This window comes from Camellia sinensis, chromosome 4, assembly GCF_055761805.1.
Source record: "Camellia sinensis isolate YWXY chromosome 4, ASM5576180v1, whole genome shotgun sequence".
Taxonomy (NCBI): Eukaryota; Viridiplantae; Streptophyta; class Magnoliopsida; order Ericales; family Theaceae; genus Camellia; species Camellia sinensis.
In genome coordinates, this window is record NC_138964.1 from 78,258,904 (window position 1) to 78,267,263 (window position 8,360).

General features: G+C 30.3%; 1 non-coding gene across 1 annotated transcript; it reads right to left on the reverse strand.

Moving 5' to 3' along the window:
- Positions 1 to 385: 385 nt before the first annotated feature.
- Positions 386 to 451, reverse strand: LOC114275005 (small nucleolar RNA U49). Its single transcript, XR_003633577.1, has one exon. It is a non-coding gene; the product is annotated as a small nucleolar RNA U49 (small nucleolar RNA).
- Between the last annotated feature and the right edge of the window lie 7,909 nt (positions 452 to 8,360).

Consider the following 8,360-nt stretch of genomic DNA (forward strand, 5'->3'; position numbering starts at 1 on the left):
TCACAATGAAAGGACAAAAAAAAAAAAAAAAAAATGACAACCAGAATAGGAAGATCCATCATTATACCATCCACAATATAGCAAACCACAACCCTTTACTTCACTCGGCGCTAGGAAACAATCTTAAAATCAACAGAAGGAAAAATAAGATTAAACAATAACTAAATCAAATAATTTATGCTATGGGACATAAATGCAAACAGAGCAATGAAACAAAAGCAGTATTTCTATCTTCTTTTTTTTAGAGACTTTTTTTACCATCATAGATCCGTTTCAAATCACAATGATAGCGGAACAATGAAACACATGATCCTGACCAATGACCCTCAAGATTGTGGGGGAATCAGATGGTCCACAATTGGCCAATAGGGAAGAGTGACCACTGTATACTGCTGCTGTTTGGAGTGTCATATGGCACTTCCTATCATATGGATTTTCTTCCTCATAGGGGAAGATTTCTGAGAGAAACCGAATCTCAAAACATAACCTTCAAACATTTTACAAATAAAATTGCAGCATCAATTCTCGACACTTCCAAACCCCAAAAGACCACCCATCCTAATCAGATCCTTGGAAACATGGTGCTATTTTTTTAGATTATGAAGTATGTAGTTACCATACATTTTGGGAATGGGGGTGTGTTGGTGTTGGGACCAAACTCTAAACTTCTTGAACCGACTCCAAAGGCCCCTAGCGTAGGGTACTATAGAGAAGTATGAAACTTATGATTTTTCCAATCACATACGATGGAGGACCAATAGTGTTAGAGAAACAATATTTTAAAATAACTAACAAGGAATTGTAGAAATGTAACTATACCAGAACTTTTGAAAAATTATCACCAATCATGATTTTGAAAAAAGAGGTAGCAACAATCGATGGGTCCTTATTCTTCCCATGAATCAATAAGCAATTCAACGTGCACTTTGCACATGCTGGTATAGGGCAATCCATCTCTTCTCCTATGATGAAATTCCCTCTGCTGTAAACTTATATATACAAAGAAAAAAAACAAAATCAATTAGAAGTTTTAGAAGAAAAAAAAGGGGAGTGAAAAAGTAGGGCCGGCCATGAGATTTAGGGGTTCTAAGACGAATTTCAAAAATGGAGCCCTTCTTACATTGAAAAAAAAAAGTTCATAGATAAAACGATAAGTTATAACTTTTCTATTTATTTGTAGCTACAAAAAAATTTACTTGCACATATAATCATTAAAATTATTAACAAAACAATTTAATGAAACAAAATCAAGACATAAAAATTAGGAAAAAATTATTCAATTAAAACTGATAAAGACCTAGGTAAAAAAATTAGGGCAAAATTATTTATTCCACTAAAATCTAATAGATAAAGAAGGTAAAAAAAAAAAATTAGGGCCCATATATTGTATGTATTGTTCTTCTTGGGCCCAAACACTTTTTTTTTAAATATATATTTGCATTTTAATAAATATGGGCCAAACTACACTTATAAATAAATATGGGCTAAACCATACATGGACCCAATAAAAAATTTTGGAGCCCTTTAAATTGATCCTCAAAAAAAAAAAAAAAAACATTAGGCCTATAACATTTTACTAAATTTGGAGGCCCTATTTTTGGGCCAAAATTTTGGGGCCTAAGGCAAAGGCCTTACTGGCCTTAGGCCAAGGTTGGCCCTGGAAAAAAGGTACAAAGAAGGAAACTAGCAACCTAGAAATTATAAAAATGGGCTAACCATTTAGCCACAAATATGGTAAGGCATTCAAAGTCTCCGTAACAGCTTTCAAATTTACTCCTGAAGTGATTTCATAAACAACATAAAATAATGTAATTCAAATAAAAAACAACCAGGGTTCTCATACAAAGATTAATCATAAATAAATAAAGAGATTATTACATTTACAACAATAAATAACAAATTTATTACAAATAAGTGCGTTTAATGAAAATATTTATTCATAAGTAATTATTAGTAAGTCAAAAACATAGACATAAAGTCATTTTTACCCATCATTCATTCTTGCCCACAAACGTGCCCCCTCCTTCGCACTACTTCTAACACCTTGGTTTTCATCATATACAAACACACAAAATGTAACCACGTAGATCTATATATATAAGCATAGACATAGATACAACACACCGATTTTCAAAAAATGCAAGACACGGCACGTGGAGAACACATACAAAATATATAATTTTATATATTAATTACATGTCATATATATTAATATATCATTAAGAAAATAAAAAAAAAACAATATAACACTTAATTTTATAAATTTACATTGTTTTTTTTCTATTATTGTATCCTAAGTTATTTAGTTTAAACTTATAATTAGTTTCACACGTTTAATCAATAGACACATGTGTTCTCCAAGTGTCCGGGTCTTTTTTTTTTTCCTTAAAATAAGACACTTTTTGACAAGTGTTAGTGTCTAACACGACACAACATGTACACGCCACATTTTTAGAAGTGCTCGTACTTCTTTGTATCAGAGGAAATTAATATGAATTAGGGTGAAAGAGAGCATTAGTTAAATTTTGGCATGTTGATTCCTTATCAGCAATGGCCACATATTTTGGAGCAACCGATTGAGTTTGCTTCTTCTAAGAAGCACCGACACGGACACAGACAAGCAAATTTTTAAAAAATGCAAGACAACACACATTGGGGACATGTGTAAAACATATAATTTTATATATTTATTATAATTTATATGTCATGTTTTTAAATATTTATTTATTTTATGTCAAATATTTAATTTTATCAAATTTATCAACTTTATTTAGGTATGCTATTTTAGTAAAAAATTCAAAAATTTTAGCGTGTCTTTAGCGTGTCCCAACATGTCCGACACCTGTACGTCACCTACGAAGAGGTGTCCATGTTTCAGAGGTTTGCTTTTATGTTGAATTTGATAACACTAATCCAGCGGTTGTGATAATTGAATTAGAGAAGGCAGCCATGGTGATGGGTGTTTGAATAGGTGGTGATAGGACAGATTTGGTGGCAATAAGAAGAGACATATATAGGCAAATATGACTTGTTCCTTGTGCTTTTGACTGATCAGTAAATAACTTTTTTTATATAGGCGGTAGAAGCAAATTTTTCATTTAACAGAATTAACATTTGTTAACTTATGCATAATAATCCCATATATATATTTTTTATGACAGCGCATAATTTGCTCTCATAAAAATAAGAAACTAAGAACAAAAAATTGCCACGAAAAACAACCTGAAACATTGCTGACAACTTATATAACAGAACACACACACACATTGGTAAAAATTTCATAAAGCCCTACCTAGTTGAGTTCAGAAGTTTTTTCACCAAAAGCATGTAATTTTATTTATTTTTTTAAAATCTCAAATTCAAGTAGTTTTAAACTTAATTCTCAAATTCATATTGTTTCTTGAAGTCATGTTTACTTTAAAGTTGAAGACTCACGGCTTTAAAATTATTGAAGTCATGACAACTTTATAAAACATTTGGTTACAGTTTTCATAAATTATTTTTAGATAGGTTTTCGTTTTGTCTTTACTAATTTTTTTTCTTCATATTTTAGCCATTTTTTTTTACTTTTTAGATACATCAAGATTAGATGTATCTAAAAAGTAAAATTTTTTAACTACAATATGAAAAAAAAAAAATACTAAAAACAAACAAAAACTCGAACAAAAATGCATACAAATATTTGTTCGAATTTTTTTTTCTTTAGTATTTTTTTAATATTTTAGTCAATTTGTTATTACTTCTTAGATGCATCTCAATTAGTTGCATCTAAAAAGTAAAAGAAATTTTATTAAAATATTTATAAAAAAAATCACTAAATATAAACAAGAACTCATCTAAAAAAGGTTTTTGGAAAAATCAAACCAAACACAACATAAACCAACCACCTAACCATACACAACACAACACATCTAAAAAACAAGTTTATCTAGGCTCCGTTTGTTTCGACTTAAAATATTTTCTCAAAAATATTTTATACATTTTTCATTGTTTGGTTGAATAAAAAGTAACATATTTATTGAGAAAAAGTATTTTTCATCATAATCCCCAAAATGACTTACCATTAAAAATTTCACAGAGTCAATTTTCTTAAAAAGTTCACTTCCAGCTTAGCTCTTTCAATCTTTGTTATTAGAATCGTACGATTCGCAATTCGAACCGTACGATTCGATTCGATTCAATAGGTAATCAATACGAACAGGTTGTGTGAATCGCAAATAGCTATGAATCGTAGGTGAATTGGTGAACTGAATTAGTGAATTGATGAACCGAATCAGTGAATCGTGAATTGCTAAAATCGATGTTTGGCTTTCTTTTTTTGCTTTTTTATTGTTGGAAAGGGTTCACACAATCGAATCAGCCACACAACCTTGCTATTTACTCTCAAATACTCAAACCTTAGCAGAAAAAAATAAATTCTCTCTCTACAATATTCTAAACTTACATATTCAATTTTATCTAAGTACTTGCACTTATAAAATGAATTTTTTGAAGTCATCAAGTGAGATTTTTGAAAAAAAATTAAAGATTTTGGTTTTTCAACCTTGTAAAAAGTTAAAAAAAAAATATTGTTGTTGAGTTATTGTTACTTGAAAATTGAAAATTTATCTTTGTTTGCTTTCCTTATTAAGAATGGTTAATAAGAAATAGTATCTAAAAGGAAAAATGTGAAGTGGTACATATGGGAACCCGTGTTGACTTCTTATTTAGACCACATGATCATCATTTCTTATTTAAACCACATGATCATCATTTAAAACAATATTTTTCATTGATTTAAGTTTAAGTATTTCGTATTTATTAGATATATTTAATATTAAGTGTATAGATATATTATTCTATGTAATTTAAAAAAGGTGACCGAATCTTTACGATTCACGATTCGGTACAATCTCATTTCGATTCACGATTCAAAACGATTTAACAACTATGCTTTCAATACATTGATATTTTCATAACTCAAAGGAAGACTCTTTGTTAACTTCTACCCAATGCATACAACAGAAAGTGGTTATTTGAAGTGTCAACCAAATAACTGGAAAATAAAAAGAATTTTTTTTTCCTTTTGTGCAAAATCAATTTACATGAAAAATATTTTCAGAGCTTAAGTTTAAAATTAATTGGTTTTGAAAATTTTGTTTTAAAAGAATCAGACTTTGGTAATAAATGCACATAAAACCCTATAATCCCAATCAATAGACATGTCAATGGAGATATAGAGGAAACACAAAAGCATCACTCAAAGGATAGTGTTTAGGCCTTGTTTGGGAAGTTGGTTGGGCTAAAATAGCCCATTAAAATACAAAATAGACTAAAATAACTAATAAGACATCTAACCCATAATAATTTTACTTTTTTCTCACAACCATCAAAGCAACTGAAAAAAAAAAAACCCAATTAACTTCTCAAACACAAGTTTTTAACCATGCTAAAATAACCAAATAGCTAACTTTCCAAACAAGACCTTAGAATGCGGCCCCGCTACAGACCCCTAGGACCCCACACCCCTACGCATTTGTGAGAGAGAGAGGGAGGAGAGAGGAAAAAAAAAACATAATGAGTGTTACAAATCAATTGGGGATTGTGGGGTCACAAATTTTGGGGTCTATTTTCCCTTAGAATGGGTCATATTAGTATACACAAAATCACAAATGCCACAACTACATCTTTTTAATCGTAACTAAAAAAAAATAATGGGTCATAATCAAACAGAAAGACTTTTTTTTTAATCGTAATCACAATAACAATCACAATAGAAATAATCAACATCATAATCAGTTGTAACACAAAAAAAAGAATGTATATTATAGAATTTATCTTTAGAATGGCATATTATAAGATAATGATTATATATGAAGAAAAGGGGAAAAAGGAGGAGAGAGCATAGCAATTGACCATGGTGACAGAGAGTAATGCGAGTGAAGAACTGAGAAGCGCTTTATTTTTGGTATAGAGCTTTAACAATGGAGGGTTTGGGGTTTGAATTAAACCCTAGTTTTTTTTTCATGCTCTCTCTCTCTCTATTCCTCTCTTCTTTCCAAAGTTCTGCTAGTCTCTAGTGTAAATTGTAGTTCCCTCTCAGCGAAACGCCTCTCTTTCTCTCTCTCTCTCTCTCTCTCTCTCTCTCTCTCTCTCTCTCTATGGAATTGTCCTTTTTTAGAGACAAGTGTCATCTTTCCAAAAAAACAAAAATAGTAGTAGATGAATTACAAATACAATTCTTAGGATTTGTTTAAAATAAAAATAATTCTTTTATTAATAAATTATTAAATTAATTCATAATTTTTAATAATTTTATTGTTGTATAAAAAAATAATTATAAATTTTATTGTTGTCTTAAGTAACAAAATATAAAATTTTATTATTTTTTATTCACTCACAAATTCCAAAGAGCACTCCCTCTTTTACATCATACTTGTTGGTCCCCCATGCGCGACATTGTTGATTGTGTTGTTTTAGCACATTATTGTATCATAATGTTATATAAAGTAAAAATAATGCTACATATAATTTTATTTTTTATCTTATTTTTTCACTCCTAAATACAAAGCAATAAGATTCAAATTCATAAAGCGGTGCATAAGAAAGATATTGCCTAGCAAACCCTTGATCTATCGTATTGGAGCAATTCGATAACAACAATTAGAGTCATATTCTATCATTTCTACAATGCCCATAGACTAAGTGCTTTGCTTCAGATCAATTCTTCACTACAATCACTCTTTAATAGATCATGAGTGGGGGGTCTGTTGTCCTCCTCATTTATCCCTATTCTATCATGTCCAAAACTGCTTTGATGCTTACATATCTAATGATTGGTGGCAAGCAGGCAAAATAAAATCCAATTAAGCTTTGGCAAAGTTTGAGTGAAGAAGATCAAATTTATTTTTTTAATTTATCATTAGCAATCCACAGAAGTCAACTTACCAAGTTACAAATGCAGCTTTAGTAAGATGCCCATTCAACTATTTTCCCAGCAAACCATGTTGAACTATCCAAGCTTTGAACTGCTGAATAACTTCCTCAAATGGAATAGCTGCATCATGCCAAATGTTGCAAATCTACATAATTGATATCACCTTACCAGCAAAGGTAAAGAAAATCAAAGTTTGTTCTTCATAGATATCATCCAGCAGATTTTGTTGTAATTTTTTTCAGACTTCGGACAGTACAAGATACCATGGATTTGCATTAGCATAAATTAGAGATTGTCAAGCACCTGATGAATTATATAGTCCTTGGCAAACCCCAAAATTAACATAGGGAAGGCTAATATAGGCATATATAATTTGTTGAAACAAAGAAATCTCATCATATGTGCATAAAAATACCTTTGAGTGTTTTAATTGTAGATGTGACTCTCAGATAACTATAAAATTCATAAGAAGATGCAGGAATATTGTATTAATTATCTACCATACCTAAAGCATTCCAAGTTTTCTTTCTAATCAAACCTTATAATATAAGAAAATAACAAAATTTAGGCATACAGGCATCAATCGCATGGTTGGAGGAAGTTTTTCCTAAATCATTTAAGCACACAATGAAAAAGAGTGCAATTATTTGGATACAATGGAAATCTAATAGAATAAACAGAAAAGCATGTATTGTTCATTCTAGTCAATCACTCTGTTAGATTAAATGATACACAAACATATGAAGTCTCCTAGAAGAACATCTACAATAAGAAACACTACAAACACTGATTTTCATCTCTTTTTTTATACCTCTGTATTAACTGGTTCTGTGTATTAGTCAAAAATCTAGCTCAGGCAATTCACTGGTTTTGTCTGGTTCTGGTTCTGTCTAGCGATTCTCAAGGATTTAGATTTTGAATAGTTTGGTTCAATTTACTGACATAGGCACAAATAGGGCTAAATCCAGCAATTTTATTATGACTGTAATGTTTGAAAGAATCAGTGAATGATAAACGAAACCCTAAACCCTAAAACATTATTTGTATTCCTTATACTCTGTTGCTGCATCGATCCTTAAAAACTGTTTTCATCATTCTCCTTTTGGTGAAAACAAATGCAGATATTTCATACTATACTGTGAATGATTTTGTTGGCAGGGTAAGGCATCTCTACGTTGCATCGTTATAGTTAAAGTTACCATATTTTCCTTATACAAATTTTTTTCTTTGGGAATAAGTTTGACCTTGGAATCATCCTTCAAATTAATGAATTAACCAAGATAATAAAGAAACGTTACTTAGAAAACATCTTGCATAATGCTTTAGATGAAATGAATTCACTCAATCATTAAAGACATATCCTACTTGTTACCGCATTGTAGAATTAACAAAATGATAACATAGACTGAACCCAAATGTTGCAAGGTGGTTTTGCAACATTTTA